Source organism: Schistocerca piceifrons, chromosome 4, assembly GCF_021461385.2.
Source record: "Schistocerca piceifrons isolate TAMUIC-IGC-003096 chromosome 4, iqSchPice1.1, whole genome shotgun sequence".
NCBI classification, from domain to species: domain Eukaryota; kingdom Metazoa; phylum Arthropoda; class Insecta; order Orthoptera; family Acrididae; genus Schistocerca; species Schistocerca piceifrons.
Window position 1 is genome coordinate 534,315,440 of NC_060141.1, and position 21,463 is coordinate 534,336,902.

Here is a 21,463-nt window from a genome sequence, read left to right on the forward strand (position 1 = left end):
CAGTCATTAAAATTAATTCACAAAAATTCTTCCTCTCATATCCCTGTCCTATTCCACTCTCCCACCCTCTACATCGCTCGCTCTCTCTCTCTCTCTCTCTCTCTCTCTCTCTCTCTCTTTCTCTTACTCTCTCGCACGCTCATGTACGTAATGGCTGGCATTGTTCGTCACATCCGGCTGCGCTCCACGAAAACCAAAATGAATTCATACAGGCCGTCCCCCCACCCCATCTTCTTCCTTCTAAGGATTTCTTTTATCTCCTCCACACTAAACCAGACTCCTTCGCTCTCAAACACATTCGTAAAATTACAGAAACAACTACCACACACATACACAAACACACACACGCAATTTCAGTTCTGAAGAACAAACCACTTAAAAAGAAGAACAGAAATTGTGCAGCGAACACAGATAACACGTGGGAGAAATCTGACGCTGGCTCATAATTTCAGGAAGTAACTGAAACAGCTGATCTTTGCTGACACCCAGAGTTCAGAGGAACTTGATATGTAACCAGAATTACAGTTCTCGTATAACTGAACATTTACCCCATTATGAGAGAACTTTCACGAATGTCACAGATAATAAAATGTTACGGGCCATTATGTTGTGGTCCGATGGATTTCACATTTAAACCCAACGTTGTGGAACGTGCTTTATAACCAGGAGACCGCCACATTCATTTTGATTGGACTCAAGTAGTGGCAGCCACAAGCTGATACCATGAGAGGCTGTACAGGGAGGCCCCGATTGTAAATGCTCCCGGAATTACAGCAAGAAAGAGGTGGGCATCAAACTAAATGTAATCTGGGCTCCCGTGCTGAAGAAAACATGTACAAGTCTTCCTCTATGGGTGAAAGCAACAGCAGACGACGGCAGTCGACAACGCTCAATTGTGCTCCGATATTCGAAACATGTGAGATCACGCCACTGCGCGGAAGCAAGCGTAAAAGGAATTTTGTTGCAGCCAGTTGTGAGCCGGGGTGTGAATGGGACGCTCCAGGAAACCACGACCCCTTTGAACAGATGCAGACGACGCGTTGGTTTTAAGTGACTTCCACTCAACCATAGCATAATAGTCAGGAACATTTTATTAATTGTCACTGCATATTTTCTCGGCAAACATTAGCATGTACTTAAGAGCAGAGATTCATTTCGGTACTTAAAGTCCTCATTCTGGTATTTGTGAACAATAATCCCTTTAACATGGCTAAAGTCCGTGTACGTATAAAACATATCATGCACAACATGATCGCGCATTGTTCCCCAGCTTTGTCTCTACATACATGACCCGTTACGCAAGTATTTCTCGTGAACAAATACACAACTACTGTTACTTCATACATTTTCTATGACTCAAATATCGGTACTGAGTTGCTAAAGATGAAAAGTACTGTACGCCACTAGCCATTTCATAATCTAAGGACCTAGAGATACTCGTTAAGTAATTGTCTGTTTTCAAGATAAGAGAATATAAACTAAAACTGCAGTTACAAAAGATGCACCAAACGCTGTCTTCTTCTAAGGATACACCGTGCTCTAAACATTCGTACGCGTGGACGGATTACAGGTTTAGAGAAAAAATTTTCTGTTTTCTCCGTATTGCCTCCGAGCGTATTATACTGTTGCTGACATAGCGTGAGATTGCGGTAACCGTTCTCTTTTGCATCTTAGTAGGCTTCCGCGATGAACGTATAATGTTTTTCAGTCACTGAGAACCCACAAGCAAAAATCGAATGCTTTGGTTCTACGGAATTCGAACCATAAAAAACAATCACATCTGGTTCAAGTTCAAATATCTTTATCCTGCTGCTATCCATCGCAGCTCTATCTGATGCGTCATCACCAACGACGATAAAGTTTTCGTTGTCTGTCTGAATGAATTAAAGAAGCTGTGCATTCCACACAGTCGCTAAGGTACTGCATTTTCGAATTCTTCTAAAAGTAACGTAGCAGCATCTTAAAAATATATTTAATACAAAGTACCTCGGAACGTGACTTATATTTTGTAGCAAAATAACCATGGCTGCTTTTTTTCCGAAACGACATATGGGAACAAAACAACGTTTAGAATGTGAGGAATGTTCTTGAGTAACTGAAGAGTGGAAAACACACTCGCCGCAAAGTTGTCTACAGTGTACTTTCTCTGTTCCAAATGGTTATGTAAATTATCAACCCTGAGAAAATTATGCATCCGAACATGTAAATTAAGAATCAGCGCTTCCATGATCACAACAAGATTCGAATAAATTCGTTCCTATACTGAAGTATTCAAAGGAGCGAGAGGAAAAGTAGTTCGCCATATATTTCTCATTTCTCCTGTTAAATGAAAATTGGTGTCTGACCCGAATTTGAATCCAGGCACAATAGCTAGAACAGTGTGCAGGTTAAATCTAACTTTACGGCTTTCGTAATACCACTCTACAAAAGGGACTCGAACAGTTAGTATACAGCAAACAGGTACAGTAAGAATAAGCAGTTTAATGCTTTAACTGATCGTCGAAGCACCCTAGAACACTTCGCCAGTTTCCAGTCCCAGCCCACTCTGAAGTTGATGAGCTGTGTCGAGTGACTACGATATAGGTGGAAATTATTCGCTAACTCGCTGCCACAAACTGCAGCAACCAACACAGTAGTTGCTATGCGCGATGGAAATCTGCGCAGTGGAAACTGCATGACTATGTGGAAGAGTTTATCTTATTCTCGCACTTGTGATTTGCTTATTGCCGCTGAAAACTGAAAACAATGGTATGAAGATTTAACGTCCAATAAACGGCGAGCTTCTCTGTGGCAGGTCACACGTTTGGGGAAAGGAACACGGGTATGAATTCCCTTTCAAAGGAACAAAAACGATATTCGGTATAAGTGATATTTAGGGGACGCACAGGAATTACTATTACACATGTTGTTGTTGTTGTTGTGGTCTTCAGTCCTGAGACTGGTTTGATGCAGCTCTCCATGCTACTCTATCCTGTGCAAGCCTCTTCATCTCCCAGTACCTACTGCAATCTACATCCTTCTGAATCTGCTTAGTGTATTCATCTCTTGGTCTCCCTCTACGATTTTTACCCTCCACGCTACCCTCCAATACTAAATTGGTGATCCCTTGATGCCTCAGAACATGTCCTACCAACCGATCGCGTCTTCTGGTCAAGTTGTGCCACAAACTTCTCTTCTCCCCAATCCTATTCAATACTTCCTCATTAGTTATGTGATCTACCCATCTAATCTTCAGCATTCTTCTGTAGCACCACATTTCGAACGCTTCTATTCTCTTCTTGTCCAAACTATTTATCGTCCATGTTTCACTTCCATACATGGCTACACTCCATACAAATACTTTCAGAAATGACTTCCTGACACTTAAATCTATACTCGATGTTAACAAATTTCTCTTCTTCAGAAAAGCTTTCCTTGCCATTGCCAGTCTACGTTTTATATCCTCTCTACTTCGACCATCATCAGTTATTTTGCTCCCCAAATAGCAAAACTCCTTTACTACTTTAAGTGTCTCATTTCCTATTCTAATTCCCTCAGCATCAGCCGACTTAATTCGACTACATTCCATTATCCTCGTCTTGCTTTTGTTGATGTTCATCTTATATCCTCCTTTCAAGACACTGGCCATTCCATTCAACAGCTCTTCCAAGTCCTTTGCTGTCTCTGACAGAATTACAATGTCATCGGCGAACCTCAAAGTTATTATTTCTTCTCCATGGATTTTAATACCTACTCCGAATTTCTCTTTTGTTTCCTTTACTGCTTGCTCAATATACAGATTGAACAACATCGGGGAGAGGCTACAACCCTGTCTTACTCCCTTCCCAACCACTGCTTCCCTTTCATGCCCCTCAACTCTTATAACTGCCATCTGGTTTCTGTACAAATTGTAAATAGCCTTTCGCTCCCTGTATTTTACCCCTGCCACCTTTAGAATTTGAAAGAGAGTATTCCGGTCAACATTGTCAAAAGCTTTCTCTAAGTCTACAAATGCTAGGAACGTAGGTTTGCCTTTCCTTAATCTTTCTTTTAAGATAAGTCGTAAGGTCAGTATTGCCTCACGTGTTCCAGTATTTCTACGGAATCCAAACTGATCTTCCCCGAGGTTGGCTTCTACTAGTATTTCCATTCGTCTGTAAAGAATTCGTGTTAGTATTTTGCAGCTGTGACTTATTAAACTGATAGTTCGGTAATTTTCACATCTGTCAACACCTGCTTTCCTTGGGATTGGAATTATTATATTCTTCTTGAAGTCTGAGGGTATTTCGCCTGTTTCATACATCTTGCTCACCAGATGGTAGAGTTTTGTCTGGACTGGCTCTCCCAAGGCCGTCAATAGTTCCAATGGAATGTTGTCTACTCCGGGGGCCTTGTTTCGACTGAGGTCCTTCAATGCTCTGTCAAACTCTTCACGCAGTATCGTATCTCCCATTTCATCTTCATCTACATCCTCTTCCATTTCCATAATATTGTCCTCAAGCACATCGCCCTTGTATAGACCCTCTATATACTCCTTCCACCTTTCTGCTTTCCCTTCTTTGCTTAGAACTGGGTTTCCATCTGAGCTCTTGATATTCATACAAGTCGTTCTCTTATCTCCAAAGGTCTCTTTAATTTTCCTGTAGGCAGTATCTATCTTACCCCTAGTGAGATAAGCCTCTACATCCTTACATTTGTCCTCTAGCCATCCCTGCTTAGCCATTTTGCACTTCCTGTCGATCTCATTTTTGAGACGTTTGTATTCCTTTTTTGCTTGCTTCATTTACTGCATTTTTATATTTCCTCCTTTATCAATTAAATTCAATATTTCTTCTGTTACCCAAGGATTTATACTAGCCCTCGTCTTTTTACCTATTTGATCCTCTGCTGCCTTCACTACTTCATCCCTCAAAGCTACCTATTCTTCTTCTACTGTATTTCTTTCCCCCATTCCTGTCAATTGCTTCCTTATGCTCTCCCTGAAACTCTGTACAACCTCTGGTTCTTTCAGTTTATCCAGGTCCCATCTCCTTAAATTCTCACCTTTTTGCAGTTTCTTCAGTTTTAATCTACAGGTCATAACCAATAGATTGTGGTCAGAGTCCACACCTGCCCCTGGAAACGTCTTACAATTTAAAACGTGGTTCCTAAATCTCTGTCTTACCATTATATAATCTATCTGATACCTTTTAGTATCTCCAGGGTTCTTCCATGTATACAACCTTCTTTCATGATTCTTAAACCAAGTGTTAGCTATGATTATGTTGTGCTCTGTGCAAAATTCTACCAGGCGGCTTCCTCTTTCATTTCTTAGCCCCAATCCATATTCACCGACTATGTTTCCTTCTCTCCCTATTCCTACACTCGAATTCCAGTCACCCATGACTATTAAACTTTCGTCTCCCGTCACTATCTGAATAATTTCTTTTATTTCATCATACATTTCATCAATTTCTTCGTCATCTGCAGAGCTAGTTGGCATATAAACTTGTACTACTGTAGTAGGTATGGGATTCGTATCTATCTTGGCCACAATAATGCGTTCACTATGCTGTTTGTAGTAGCTTAGCCGCATTCCTATTTTCCTATTCATTATTAAACCTACTCCTACATTACCCCTATTTGATTTTGTGTTTATAACCCTGTAGTCACCTGACCAGAAGTCTTGTTCCTCCATCCACCGAACTTCACGAATTCCCACTATATCTACCTTCAACCTATCCATTTCCCTTTTTAAATTTTCTAACCTACCTGCCCGATTAAGGGATCTGACATTCCACGCTCCGATCCGTAGACCGCCAGTTTTCTTTCAGATATTAACATGAATATCGGAATTACTTCCTTATCGAAAGCAAGTCCAGTTCCGTGTAGGCTCAAATCGTTTCATGTCTGTTTACAAATCACTGTTCTTCGCAACGGATATAGTGACACACGGTGATAAAGGGTTTCCAGTGTTCATTCGCATCAGGCCGAGATGATATACTTACGACTGCCACTATGACGTACGTATTGTCATCTATCAAATATCTACATATTTTGAATCTGTTCAGTCGATTCGTATATAGTATATCAGTCGACGCATAATTTGCTTTCATGACGCTTAACACAATTTTCATTTATTTTTATATTTCACCATGTTTAGCTAGCTTAAAGCATATATGCTCTCAAGTCCCGTTAGACAATAAGTCTCAAGATCTGGTGTCTCTTTCTTACCTGAAACGGATAAATTCCTTCAGTTGTAAACGTAGTACTTTGTAGTTGCAGATTTCTCTTAATATCAAAAGCCCCACTGATTTTTGTACTAAACGTTGCTTTATGTTAGTTAAATGTTATCAATAAAATGGAATTGTCTGATGTGGTACGATCACAAGGTGTGACAAGATGTCTTCTGCATACGCCCTGCCCCGATTTATTGATTCAAATGGCTCTAAGCACTATCGGACTTAACATCTGAGGTCATCAGACCACTGGACTAAGAACTACTTAAACCTAACTAAGACATCACACACATCCATGCCCGATGCAGGATTCGAACCTGCAACCGTAGCAGCCGCGTGGTTCCGGACTGAAGCGCCTAGAACAGCTCGACCACACCTTTTAAACGTCACCAGTCGCGCTAAGGAGTGTAGTTCAGTAGAGCAACTAATTTGCCTACGATCAGAGTGCAGCGATATCTTAATATCACGGTAAAAAACTTGTTTACTAAGAATAGTATAATGGCATTTCCTGCCAGGGTAGAGCAACCGCTGTGGAAAAATATGAATGTTCAGAGCGAAAAGAGAAAACTAAGGTAATCCATAATAACGACACTGTGTCGTCATTAAAGTGGATGTGCTTCATCTAGTTGAAGAGAACCAGAGTAGTGGATCTGAACCAGTCCAAAGGTATGAACGTGCATCACAATCGAATTCTTCTCGTTTTTAAGAGAGAAGCTTGTCAGCTGCATAAAACATCTGGAATGGCGTAAATACTGATGATACACACTTACGTCCATCTGAACATGCCGTCAGCATCAAGGTCTGGTCAGGGATCACTAACAGTGGCTGGACTGAACCATACACTTACCTGCCGGATAACTGGTCACAGCATCCAGATTATTCTACAAGCAGTAGTGGCTACAAATGTAAGTGCATTTCCAAGTGGCTGTGTGAGCCAGTACCATGTAGCACTTGCAACCTTCGTCCGCAGTTATTTGCTGGCTGGATTCCAATTTCTGTCTTCCTCTACAGTTTTTGAATTCTGCAGCTCTCTTTAGTACTATGAAAGCTATTCCCTGATGTCTTAACATTTCCTGTCCCTTCTCCTTGTCAGTGTTTTCCACATATTCCTTTCCTCTCCGATTCTGCACAGAACCTCCTCATTCCGTACCTTATCAGTCCACTTAATTTTCAATATTCGTCTGTAACACCAAATCTCAAATGGTCCGATTTCCCACAGTCCACGCTTCACCACCATACAATGCTGGGTTCATAACGTACATTCTCAGAAATTTCTTCCTCAAATTTGGCCTATGTTTCACAAATAGTAGACTTAGTTTGGCACGAATGCCCTTTTTGCCACGGCTAGTCTGCTTTTGATATCTTTCTTGCTCTGTCCGTCACTGGTTATTTTACTGCCTAGGTAGCAGATTTCCTTAACTTCATCTACTTCGTGATCATCAATCCCCATGTTAAGTTTCTCATTGTTCTCACTTGTGCAACTTCTCATTAATTTTGTCTTTCTTCGATTTGATCTCAATTAATATTCTTTACTCATTAGACTGCTCATTCGATTCAGTAGATTATGTAATTCGTCTTCACTTTCACTCAGGATCGCAATGTCATCAGCGAATCGTATCATTGATATCCTTTCACCTCGAATTTTAATTCCACTCCTATCCTGTCCTTTATTTCCATCATTGCTTCTTCGATGTACATATTGAACAGTGTGGTCGAAAAACTACATCCCGGTCTAATACCATTTATAATTCGAGCATTTCGTTCTTCGTCCTCCACTCTTATAATTCTCTCTTGGCTCTTGTACATATTGTATATTACGCCTCTCTCTCTATAGCTTATCCCTATTTTCTAAGAATTTCGAACAGCTTCCACAATTTTACACTGTAGAACTCTTTTTCCAGGTCGACAAATTCTATGAACGTGTCTTGGGTGTTCGTTAGTCTTGCTTCCATTATCAACCTAAACTTCACAATTGCCTCTCTGCTGCCTTTACCTTTCCTAAAGCCAAACTGATCGCCATCTAGCAAATCCTTAATTTTCTTTCCCGTTATTCTGCATATTATTCTTCAAAAAATGGTTCAAATGGTTCTGAGTGCTATGAGACTTAACTGCTGTGGTCATCAGTCCCATAGAACTTAGAACTACTTAAACCTAACTAACCTAAGGACATCACACACATCCATGCCCGAGGCAGGATTCGAACCTGCGACCGTAGCGGTCGCATGGTTCCAGACTGTAGCACCTAGAACCGCTTGGCCACTTCGGCCAGCATATTATTTTTGTCACCAACTTGGATGCATTAGCTGTTAAGCTGATAATTCTCGCACTTGTCAGCTCTTGCAGTTTTCGGAGTTGTGTGGATGATATTTTTCAGAAAGGCAAATGGTATGTCGCTAGACTCACGCATCGGACACACCAACGTGAAGAGTCGTTTTGTTGCCACTTCCGCCAATGATTTAGGAATTCTGATGGAATGTTGTCTATCCCTTTTGCCCTATTTGATATTAAATGCTCCAAAGCTCTTTAAAATTCTTATTCTAATGCTGGATATCCTATCTTTTCTAAATCGAGTCCTGTTTCTTCATCTATCACATCAGAGCACTCTTACCCCTCATACAGGATTTCAATGTATTCTTTCCATCTATCCGCTCTCTTCTCTGCATTTAGCACTGGAATTTCAGGTGCACTCTTAGTGCTACCACCGTTGCCTGACTGGTTCAGGCCTTTTTATTTTCGGGTAATTCCGCAGTATTGTTTAAAAAACTTCTGCAACGCCTTGTCGTTAATGAGGTAAAAAGGATATGTGAGATATTTTTGACAGAATTTATCAGAAAATGCGCCCAAATGTGTTGATACACGCTTCTGCCCATTAAAATTGCTACACCAAGAAGAAATGCAGATGATAAACGAGTATTCATTGGACAAATATATTATACTAGAACTGACATGGCCAACATTGACCAGGCGTTTTCAATTATTGAGAGATCTGGAGAATGTGCTGGCCAGGGCAGCAGTCGAAAATTTTCTGTATCCAAAAAGGCCCGTACAGGACCTGCAACACCTGCAACATGCGGTCGTGCATTATCCTGCTGAAATGTAGGGCTCCACAGGGACCGAATGAAGGGTAGAGCCACGGGTCGTAACACATCTGAAATGTAACGTCCACTGTTCAAAAAGCCGTCAATGCGAACAAGAGGTGGCCGAGACGTGTAACTAATGGCACCCCATACCATCAGGCCATGTGATACGCCAGTATGGCGATGACGAATACACGCTTCCAATGTGCGTTCACCGTGATGTCGCCAAACGTGGATGCAACCATCATGATTCTGTAAACAGAACCTGGATTCATCCGAAAGAATGACGTTTTGCCATTCGTGCACTCAGGTTCCCGTTGAGTACAGCATCGCAGGCGCTCTTGTCTGTAATGCAGCGTCAAGGGTAACCTCAGCCATGGTCTCCGAGCTGATAGTCCGTGCTGCTGAAAACGTCGTCGAACTGTTCGTGCAGACTGTTGTTGTCTTGCAAACGTCCCGACCTGTTGACTCAGGGATCGAGACGTGGCTGCACTATCCATTACAGCCATGCGGAAAAGATGCCTGTCATCTCGTCTGCTAGTGATACGAGGCCTTGGGATCCTGTACGGCGTTCCGTATTACCCTCCTGAACCCAGCGATTCCATATACTGTTAACAGTCATTGGTTCTCAACCAACACGAGCAGCAATGTCGCGATACGATAAACCGCAATCGCGATAGGCTACAACCCGACCTTTATCAAAGTCAGAAACGCGGTGGTACGCATTTCTCCTCCTTACATGAGGCATCACAACAACGTTTCACCAGGCAACGCCTGTCAACTGCTGTTTGTGTATGAGAAATCGGTTGGAAAGTTTCCTCATGTCAGCACGTTGTAGGTGTCGCCACCGGTGCCAACCTTGCGTGAATGCTATGAAAAGCTGTTCATTTGCATATCACAGCATCTTCTTCTTCTCGGTTAAATTTCGCTTCTGTAGCACGTCATCTTTGTAGTGTAGCAATTTTAATGGCCAGTAGTGTAGCAGTTTCCATAGTTAACTACGTGGCAAAAATCTGTCAGCGAGCTGATTACAAAACATGAGTCGATTTAATTCTCTTTGTAATACGAATATGAAAGTTTTTCCGTACATATATTCCAAAGCAACATTTTATCGATCGTACCCTTCTTCATATATAACATTGCTTTCCATTTGGGAAATGTCCTAGTGGTACTGTTACCCATGTTCATCACTAACGGTGCCAAAATTATCCGCAGAAATACCAAATTACCGTTCAATAAGTTCAATTTATCTAATTACATAATTACATCTCATAAGTAAATATATGTCGTATGGCTTGAAGATGCAGAGTTACAAAATACAATGTACAATTATTTACATACTTACGAACATATACAGGTTTAGACCTCCATCTATGAGTAACATCAGTATTATTACAGATGAATGTCCAGTGTACTTAACCACTCCACAGCTTCCTCACCGGCCTGATGGATCTCCTCCATTGAACCACTGAACCTTCGAAGTGGGCAATTCATAACGATGTGGTTGATGGTCTGAGGCACGTATGTACTGTCGCAGAAAGAGCTATCAGCATTTTTCCACTTGTGCTTCCATAACTGAAATCTGTGATGTTGGGTTCTTATCCGGTTAAGTGATGTCCATATTTTCCTTGGTTGCTTGAAACCCGCGGGTTACCTGGTTGGGTTCAAGATCAGTCCAAATCTGTCTGGGTTTGAAGACAGCCAATCTCAGCGCCAAGCTTCATTTACGGTAAATTGGGCCAGGTTCTTTCCTAGGATCCAAGAAGGGTTTCGAGGTTTCAGCCTAAGATTTCCGTGTAGACAGTCATCATGCATGGGTAAGAGGTGTTGTCAGAGCACTTATGGCATTCTTTCTTCAGTGCTAATGCTCTTCGGAGATGAGGAGGTGGAATGTGAGAAAGTACCTGTAGTCACTTCTGCCGAGTAGATTGGATGGTACTTTATATAATCCTCATTGGGTTATTCAGCTGGCCATATACCTTGTTTGTATGGGTACCATTAAGCCTCTACTGGACCGCAGTGTTCAGCTACTGGGTATACTAGGGCAAGTCCTTTAGTTCTGAGTGTAGAGGCAGTTTGACCCCAGCCTGTTCCTGTGAGTTGGTGTAGAATGTTGTTACGACTTTTGACTTTTTTGCTTAGATGTGCACTGTAGGTCAAGGTTCGATCCAAGATGACTCGTAGATATTTAGGGTGAGGACTGAACTTCAGCAGATGGCCACGATATTGAACTTGAGGAATATAGTTGGCTTGTCCGTTGCTCAGATGGAAGCTGCTGACTTCTGTTTTCGTTACGTTTGGTTTCAGTCTCCAGGTTTAGAAGAACTTGTCGAGTCTCTCAAAATCTCCTGTGAGTGCGGTTTCTACTGCTGCAAAATCATTGGACTGGGCTGTCGGTGCAAGGTCGTCAGCGTTTATAAGCTTTCTAGCAGTAGTAGCTGGTACATCCGCAGTGTATATGTTGAACAGCAATGGGGCAAGGACCGATCCTTGTGGTAATCCATCATTCAGTTTGTAAGGTCTGCTTACTTTGCCATTTAGGTGCACTTCAATAGCTCTGCTGGCCAACATGTTGTTCAGAAGGGTGGAAAGTTTTTTGCAGGCTATGATTTTAAGAAGTTCGAGGATCGTCGCTTATCACCAAACAGTGTCGTATGCTGATGTCAGGTCTACGAACACAGCTACGGTCTTCTAGTGAACCTCAAACCATCTTCTATGTCATTTGTTAGGGCCAGCATCTGGTCGGTACAACTGCGCTTTGGTCTAAAGTCAGCTTGTTGTGTTGGTATGTTATCTAGGGTTGTAACCGAGATTCTATTGTATATTATTCGTCCCAGCAACTTATAGCAAACACTCAGGAGGGCAATAGGCCTATAATCTTCAGCATTATCTCCACTTTTCCCAGCCTTCAGAATTGCGACAATTTACCTCTTTTGAATATTGGCGGTAGCTGTCTGTTGCGTAAGATGTTACTGTAAAATTTAGAAACCCATTCTATTATTCGAGAACCACACTGTAATAGAAATTTTGGATAGATACCATCTAGTCCAGCTGCTTCTCCCGATTTTACTTCCTTTAACGCAGATGAAAACTCAACAGCAGTGATATTAAGTAGAAACTGAGAATCTGCTTCAACCTGGGACCTCTTTGATTTTAATTCTGACTGAATTCTTTTTGCCTCTTTCTTGTCATTGTCAGCAGTTTTTTTTTTGTCAGGTTAACCAATATGTTTGCTGTTGCATCCTGTTGTGTCTTGGAGCACTTAGCGCTGAATTTAGGAGTACTGATATCAAATTTCCGTACAAGAGGCCATGCTTTTCAGCTGTAAAGATGAAAATTTGTGTTTTCCATGAGGTTGATCCATTTTTCTCTTCTAGCTGAGTCTAGGGAATTTAGTAATTCATCATCGATTTCAGGGTCACCAGTGGGTTTACGTTATTCATGTACCTCGTTACAACTTAGATTCCAGCCAGGGACATAAGCCTTCCCGTGTCCTCTTGGGATATGTTTCTTTGTGATGGCACATACTAATCCCGTAACGCGCTTATAATTTTGTATTTTAGATGGGATCCACTGTGTATTAAGTTCTAGTTTGCTAGTGAATTTTGACCAGTTGGCTTCGGTAAAGTTCCAGAGTGGCAACGGGACTGATCTGATGAGACGCATTTCAAGGCCGACTTTGACGAGTGCTGGTCTGTGCTGACTTCGTGAGAAGTTGTCTAGAATCTTCCTGCTGCACTTCAGAGGTCCTCCGGGTGAGTCTCTTGAGATAAAACATAGACCAGGGCTATAGTCTTCGTTGCATCTAGCGGAGTGGACGGTGCTCTTTCCTTTGGCATCGTACAACAGAAAGAGATCTTCAGTATCGGCCCACTCTGACATGTCTTTGCTCTCTTTATCGGTATAAGCGTATCCCCAGTTGGTGCTCTTGCTGTTAAAATCTCCGAGGATTACAGCTGGGTGTTGGGTGTTCTGCATGTTCACATTTAAGATCCAAGGCTGTGATGGAGGTTTATATATGTTTGTAATTTCAGTGCCTGCAATCTTCATTTTGGAAGCAAACACATTATTGTACACTTGTGTGCTGATCGTTTCAGCTTCATCTATGTTGTTTTTTTACATACGTTTCAGTAGCATAACTTCTGTGAAATGTTGCATTAAGCAGGCTAAATCCTGGAATCTTGCATCTTGCATGAAGCTTATTTTGATTCTCGCAGTGAGTCTCTTGTAGCAGGCTAACATCCACCCTGTGGCTGGACAGAAATTTTGATAAATATTCACTTTTTGATCGACTTACTCCTTCTGTATTTTGAGAAACTCTTAATGAACGGTCGAGGTCTAAGACGGGGCTCTGAGAAGGACAATTTTCAGCTTGAGCTATGTTGCTGTATCATCCAGTTGCTGGGATATCCCGAAGGAAAACTTCGTGTCACGTGTGGGACACTTTGAGGTTAAACCCACGAACGTGAAGCAACGACGACTCTCTATAATCTCAATAGTTCTTGGAGATTATCGCAATAATTATCTGCCCTACGGTGGTCTATGAATTTGTTGTAGGCTCTTATCAAAGACAGCCATATAATCCCTTAAGCATCAGTCATGAGATCAAGGAAACGTTCATCCCACATTAATTCCTTTCTTTGTAGCCCTAAAATAATTCCTTCCTTTATTTTTGGTTCTCTGATCGTTGGAAACTCCAGTTGCAAATACATTAATCCTCGTTATGTTTCGTTTGCGGCTTTAACAATGTTTATGACTAGAATCAATTTAATGTGCAACAGAGATAGGTGTGTAAAACAAGAGGAAAGTTCAGCATATTCTTCTCATCACACAGTAATTAATTCCGAGCAGACATTTTTTCGAGTATTAGTGATTTCTCCACTGTCCCACTCGCATCGATAGCAGCAATGCTTTTCGAACTTGTCCTACAATCCAACAAGCGCTGATATTACCTTTTGGTATCCCATATCGGCACATGCAGTTCTCATACTTGATTATTATGGGCAGCAGTTTCAAGTTCTCGTATATTTCCTTCGGCCTCCCTGCATCAGCGATCAGAGCCAAAGGATATCCACAATTTGATGTTTTCCCGGCGTAATTGTAACTTAGACAAGTGTCCGATGCCTGCCCGGGCCGTGTAGTAAGTTCTCGTTGATATTTCAGCAAACAGGCTTGTTGAACATTACCTGATGACTGCTGCTCTGCTTATACAAAATGAATCACCTAAAACATGCAAAACAGATATTTTGGAAATGTAAAGTGCTATTGATGTGCGGTTTTCACAGAATGGATTGATAGACAGGGGTTCGTATTGTTCGCCAATAAAGAGAGTGAAATAATACTTATAAAGTGTACTTTTTGTCCAGACACACACCTTTTTAAACGGAACAATGTCTACCAGCATTAACAAATTAAAGGTAGGATAATTTAGAAGGTCAGTGGTGTTTGTTGTAGGATTTTAGTGAGAGTCGATTACGAGATACTGTACATTGAAAAGTTCCCACTTTGACACTTTTACAATAACTGTGGACGTACAAACGCATAAACTGGTTATGTGCTTTATGACCAGTAACGAGACGATTTACCATCACAGGTTACGTTCAAAATGAGCACCGGCAGCGGCAATAAACGCTTCCAGTCAGGTATAGAAAGACTGCTGCACACGTACTAGCTTCTCAGCGGAGATATCCGAGCAGGCTGCAGTAATACGTCGTCGCATATGATCGAGGGTAGTTGGTACGTCCTTGCAGATAGCATCATTATCCTTTTCTCACAAAAAATTCTACAGGCCCAGTCAAGATACAGGTCCTCTGCGTCCATTCCAACGATTTGGAAAAACTTTCGTCAAGACACGTTGTAGTACTTCGTACACTATGGGCCGGATAGTCATCAAGTTGGTACCACTGGTTCTTCCTAGTCTGCAGAAGCACCTCTTCTAGCATGCGTGAACGTGGTCTATTAGGAGGCTGTGATACTTGCGTACGTTCAGTGTTCCGTCTACGAAAAACGGGCCTATGAGCTGACGGTTCACGGTCCCACACAACATGTTTTCATTTCGTCGACAAGATGGCTATCGGGCCACTGAAGAAGCCAATAGGGTTTGTCAACAGACCGATAGTGCGTGTCTAGTGAATGTGGCATCATCACACATGATACATCAGGAGTATCCTATGTTAGTGCCAATGTACAGAAGTAAACACGATGCTCATAATCGTTTCCACGCAGTTCTTGGTGGAAAGAGATGTGAGTGGGGTGGAACCTATGTCGATGGAGAATCTGTAAGGCACTTGTCTGACTTATGCCTCTTCCTCGTGCAACTGCGCGAGAGATAACGTGTGAATCAACTGCAACAGCAGCAAGATCTTTAATTTTCCCATATTCTGTCGTCACTTACTTCCTTCTGTTACGTTGTCTAGGTGTTACACTACCAGTTTCACGTAACTGGTTGAAGAGGTTTGATAAATAATTGTCAGGTTGGTTAACGTCTATTAGGATATCATGACGCATTCACCGCACAAGAATAAACTGCATTCTTCATACACCATGAACATGATGGCTTTTTCTGCATTGGTATATCCCATCATCCTCTCAACACCTATTGCTTCGACTGTCTCACACTAACTGATTAGAAAGTTGCAGTGCACTCAAGCAACACACAACCACACTCTGGCTACATGTGTTGATCGCCTCCCTTTAATTTTCATTGAAACATAATTATGTCTTGATTCGTTTGTCAATTCCTTAGTCTCTCCTCGCCTAGTAGCTTAGTGATTAAAAAAATGTAATAAAGCCTATGCCAGAGCTGTATGTATTGTTCAGTTCGCTAGAATAGGTTGAATCAGTGCCCTCGTTTTCGCAGTTATCTCAAAATTTATGCAGCCCTGCTATTAGAATATTTCGTTTTCTAATTTTCAAGTAGCTTATTGTGCCATATCTGCTTCAAAAGTCAGCGCTCAACTTTTCCCGACTTATAATTATTAACCGTTAATTGGTAACAGTTTAGATCAATATATTCCACAATGAGGAAACGAAACCAGCAGTAATTTTATTTTTGGGTATTTTCTATCTAGTTTCTTGTAAAGCAATGAAAGTTTTATTTCAGTTTTCGGGATATGTCTTTCTCCACAGGCATTCTGCAAATCGTTTTTATGTTTCCCTTGTTTAACGTGACCTCCATCTTTAACCACTATAATTAAAACATGTTTTCAACATACCTCTCGTTTATTCGCATTCGTGCCAGTTCTGGATTGATCTTATTTTCAGTAGCAACTGTATTTCCTGACTTAAACTGTTCAAATTTTCAAAGATCACCAGTGGTACTAGTTGTATAATCATTCTGTTACTTGATGCGTCATCTACTATCTCAGCTAAAAAGTAGTAATGTCAGAATACAATTTTCCATTTTGTTTTCTTCACAATCCGTAAGTTGTCTATTCTAACGCCATTTAATGGCTGTGGGACAGGTGGAAACAGGTGAAGGAAACAAATTTGAAATGCGGGTTTGCACATAGGTTTTTATATTTGCATTTCTTTAAAGGAAATAAATATATTTTGTCTTGTTACTGTACGAATCAAAACGTTCGACAACCGTATCAATCGTTTTGCTAACTTCCTCTCAATTTATTTTCTGTGCACAAATCTCTCTTCGTCGGTAACCGATTTAAGCACTGCTCTCAGCTGCCTTTAACATGTCAATACCAGTAAATCTTTACAGGCGCCTGTGAACAGTGGAGGAGAACTGCATCCGGATCAGGAAGCGTGAAACGAAACAATCTCTCCATCAAGAATAAAAGCGCCACAAGTGTGGTTGACGTCCAATACACAGAAATGGAAAGAACAAATCATACAATTTCCGCTCTTGAGTAATCGCGGCCGCCGATTTATTCAGCAACGTAGCCTGTAAAGGGTAAACATACCCTTTCACACGCAATTGTGTCTGCTGTGGAACTATGAGTACGCTTTTAGTAGACATCTTCATATTTTTCAATGCCGATTTTGCATAAAATCATTAATATTCTGTTGCTCTAAGCTTCACGAACGTTGACTGGGTTTTCTAATCCAGAAACAAGGTGTATCTCTAGATACTGATGTTCGGCAACCTACCCTTGCATTTTGTATTAGGCTTTGAGTAGATACCATTGAATATAATTTAAAAATAATAACATTTTATCGTGGATATTTGTGCGACTGTGGTACACAGCTATTATGGACTGTCTCCGGAAGAGAATCTTTCTTCGGAAGGATATTTTTTGATAAGTACTGTTTATTCCAAAGAAAAACATCAAGTATGTCGGTTGTCGCGAAATACCACAACCGCAAAAAGTTGTTGTTGATGATAGAATAAGAACGACAAGTTAATCTTTTTAATTATTTACATCATGATAATACTTGCGATGACCATTCGATGTACACGAATGTGAATTACAGATCACAAACGTTCTGCATTAGGGCAAAGTTCAGGCTTCGTGAATGACACTCCATCCGAAGGTGAATGGTGGGTACACTAAGAAACAGTAATGCCTTAAAAGTGCTGAATAAGTCTAACAAAAAAAAAAAAAAAAAGGTAATTCACGACAGCAAGAATCTGCAGTATTGCAGTATTACTACTGGCAATTATAAACTTGATACGAAGAGGACAGAGCAATCAGTGCAGACCAAGGACATTTTGGGTATGTACCTATAATCTGTAATTAAGTGCTGAAGTAATTAAAGTAAAGTGTTCTTGACACTTAATTTATTTCTTCCTATAAAAATGTGAAGACTGTCACCGGAAAAAACCTGTAGCTAAGAGCTAGTTCTTAATTGGGTGCGATTTTTTTTATTTTCTGTGGCAGTACAGCGTAAAACGTCATGGTGAGATTCGTTGGCGACATACTTTGGAAAGAAGCTAAATCACAGTAAGATTCAGAAATCATTAAAAGATAAGCACGTGCATCTCACCAGCTTTACGATAACTGTCATTCTAATATCTGGTACCAAAAAAAAATCGACGCGTACTCAAGAATTTTTATGTTTCTAGCAACTGATTTCATGCTTTCGAAATAAATAAATATTCAATGATTGAGAACATTTCAGTGCATTCTCAGTAATATAAAATAACATTTTTCGTAGGTGATAAAGAGATGTCGCTATTAACTTCATGAAGTTTTCATATCCGGGCAGATAAATATTCCTAAAAATATTTGAGGAATACTTTTCCAGTTAAGTACGTTCGTTAAAAGTGAGGTAAGGTACAGATACTTTGATATACACCACTGGCCATTAAAATTGCTACACCAAGAAGAAATGCAGATGATAAACGGTTATTCATTGGACAAATATATTATACTGGAACTGACATGTGATTACATTTTCAGGCAATTTGGGTGTATAGATTCTGAGAAATCAGTACCCAGAACAACCACCTCTGGCCGTAATAACGGCCTTGATACGCCTGGGCATTGAGTCAAACAGAGCTTGGATGGCGTGTACAGGTACCGCTTCAACACGATACAATAGTTCAAGAGCAGTGACTGGCGTATTGTGACGAGCCAGCTGCTCGGCCACCATTGACCAGACGTTTCCAATTGGTGAGAGCTCTGGAGAATGTGCTGGCCAAGGCAGCAGTCCAACATTTTCTGTATCCAGAAAGGTCCGCACAGGACCTGCAACATGCCGTCGTTCATTATCCTGCAGGGATCGAATGACGGGTAGAGCCACGGGTCGTAACACATGTGAAATGTAACGTCCACTGTTCAAAGTGCCGTCAACGCGAACAAGAGGTGTCCGTGACGTGTAACCAATGGTACCTCATACCTTCACGCCGGGGGATGCGCCAGTATGGCGATGACGAATACACGCTTCGAATGTGCGTTCACCGCGATGTCTCCAAACACGGAAGCGACCATCATGATGCTGTTAAGAGAACCTGAATTCATCCGAAAAAATGATGTTTGGCCATTCATGCATCCAGCTTCGTCGTTGAGTACACCATCGCAGGCTCTCCTGTCTGTGGTGCAGCGTCAAGGATAAACGAAGCCACGGTCTCCGAGCTGATAGTCCATGCTGCTGCAAAGGTCTTTGAACCGTTCTTGAAGACGGTTGTTGTCATGCAAACGTCCCCATCTGTTGACTCACAGATCGAGACGTGGCTGCACGATCCGTTACAAAGATGCGGATAAGATGCCTGTCATCTCGACTGCTAGTGATACGAAGCCGTTGGGATCCAGCACGGCGTTCCGTATTACCCTCCTGAACCCACTGATTCTATATTCTGCTAAGTCATTGTATCTCGACCAACGTGAACAGCAATGTCGCGATACGATTAACCGCAATCGCGATAGGCTACAATCCGACCTTTATCAAAGCCGGAAACGTGATGGTACGCATTTCTCCTCCTTACACGAGGCATCACAACAACGTTTCACCAGGCAATGCCGGTCAACTGCTGTTTATGTATGGGAAATCGGTTGGAAAATTTCCTCGTGTCAGCACGTTGTAGGTGTCGCCACCGGCGCCAACCTTGTGTGAATGCTCTGAGAAGCTAATCATTTGCGTATCACAGCATCTTCTTCCTCTCGGTTAAATTTCGCGTCTGTAGCACGTCATCTTCGTGGTGTAGCAATTTTAATGGCCAGTAGTGTACCTCTTACGTTCACAGAGAAGCCATATATGAATTAATAACGGACAGCTGATTGTACGTTTGTATTTATACACCACACGGGACAATAATCACTATTATATTACTTTCTTCGTTTATTTTGACTGATAGTGATACTTAAAATGAGTATCAAATCGACCTGCCCTCAAAGGTAATAACTATATTATGAAAGAGACAGTTTGTTACTCACAATATAGTGAGGATATTAAGTTGCCACAGGCCAACAATAAGACTACTGAACTAGTACGCTTATGGCCAAAAGGCCTTTTTCTCTAGTAGACAACATAGACACATTCACTCAAAAACAACTCACACAAACATCACCACTGTCTCTGGCTGCTGAGTTCTACGTGTCAAACGAAGTAAACATTAATAAAGCCGAGAAATTTCAGTGGCGGATATGAACATGTGTCCGGAAATGTGTTGATTGAATGGCGAATGACAGTTCCGTTGACCACGGGCAGTGTGTTTCTTGTGTACTGAAGGCTGTGTGACTGAGGTAGCGTGATGTAAGCAGCAGAACGGTTCGGTGTTCATGTCCGGAACATGCCTAGATGGAGTTCGTCTACAACCAAGCATATAGAAGTTGTCGAGAGGCAGCACAGCTACTCCAAAACAAGTACCCTCAAAGCACCAACTGCATCACACCTCATTTCAAGCCCTTTTTCGGTAGTTTGTGTGATCGTGGGTCCCATCAAACGGATGAACGTACAGGGGATTGGGGAACTGTGCATACACCAGATTTAGAGGTCTGGCTTCTACAGGATATTGAGGCCAAACCTTGAAGGAACTTGCCCCCCTTCTTGCAGCGGTGTACCGTAGGCCTCTAGAAGAGCGAAGCGTTCCAAAGGAATGGAAAAGGTCACAGGTCATCCCCGTTTTTAAGAAGGGACGTCGAACAGATGTGCAGAATTATAGACCTATATCCCTAACGTCGATCAGTTGTAGAATTTTGGAATACGTAATATGTTCGAGTATAATGAATTTTCTGGAGACTGGAAATGTACTCTGTAGAAATCAGCATGGGTTTCGAAAAAGACGATCGTGTGAAACCCAGCTCGCGCTTTTCGTCCACGAGACTCAGAGGGCCATAGACACGGGTTCCCAGGTAGATGCCATGTTTCTTGACTTACGTAAGGAGTTCGATACAGTTCCCCACAGTCGGTTAATGAACAAAGTAAGAGCATATGGACTATCAGACCAATTGTGTGATTGGATTGAAGAGTTCCTAGATAACAGAACGCAACATGTCATTCTCAATGGAGAGAAGTTTTCCGAAGTAAGAGTGATTTCAGGTGTGCCGCAGGGGAGTGTCGTAGGACCGTTGCTATTCACAATATACATAAATGACCTTGTGGATAACATCGGAAGTTCACTGAGGCTTTTTGCGGATGATGCTGTGGTATATCGAAGGGTTGTAACAATGGAAAATTGTACCGAAATGCAGGAGGATCTGCAACGAATTGACGCATGGTGCAGGGAATGGCAATTGATTATCGATGTAGACAAGTGTAATGTGCTGCAAATACATTGAAAGAAAGATCCTTCAT